This window comes from Cynoglossus semilaevis, chromosome 20 (genome assembly GCF_000523025.1).
Source record: "Cynoglossus semilaevis isolate Cse_v1.0 chromosome 20, Cse_v1.0, whole genome shotgun sequence".
NCBI classification, from domain to species: domain Eukaryota; kingdom Metazoa; phylum Chordata; class Actinopteri; order Pleuronectiformes; family Cynoglossidae; genus Cynoglossus; species Cynoglossus semilaevis.
The window spans coordinates 5235142-5235421 of record NC_024326.1 but is presented as its reverse complement, the minus strand read 5'-3'; the positions used below and the strand labels follow the sequence as shown (position 1 = coordinate 5235421).

Below are 280 nucleotides of genomic sequence, written 5' to 3'. Positions count from 1 at the left end.
ACCATTCGGCACAGCCACACGCATCCCATCCATAAATCCTGACCTGTCGCATCTCTGGAAGACATTTGCAGTTGTTCTCTTTGGGAAAACAAGAAGAAACGCTGGAAATGATGAGGGGAAAAAGAAAAACAGAGGGAAAAAAGGACTCACCGTTTCTCTCAGCAGCTGCTTTTCTGGGCCATGTATATGCGTTTTAATCCACATCTGAGCAACAACCCCCCCCCACTTCATTTGAGCGCACTATTTCCCCTCAGTGAGTGTGGAAGATAGAGAGAGAGAG

At 47.1% G+C, this 280-nt stretch overlaps 1 protein-coding gene across 3 annotated transcripts in view; it reads right to left on the bottom strand.

Annotated features, from left to right (window-relative positions):
• LOC103396189 (disabled homolog 1-like) overlaps positions 1-274 on the bottom strand; it is a 32202-nt gene extending 31928 nt beyond the window's left edge. For all 3 annotated transcript variants that reach the window (XM_008334189.2, XM_025066373.1, XM_025066374.1), the window contains exon 1: positions 151-274. The gene's annotated coding sequence lies outside the window, so the exon portion shown is untranslated. The remainder of the gene's footprint in view (positions 1-150) is intronic.
• Between the last annotated feature and the right edge of the window lie 6 nt (positions 275-280).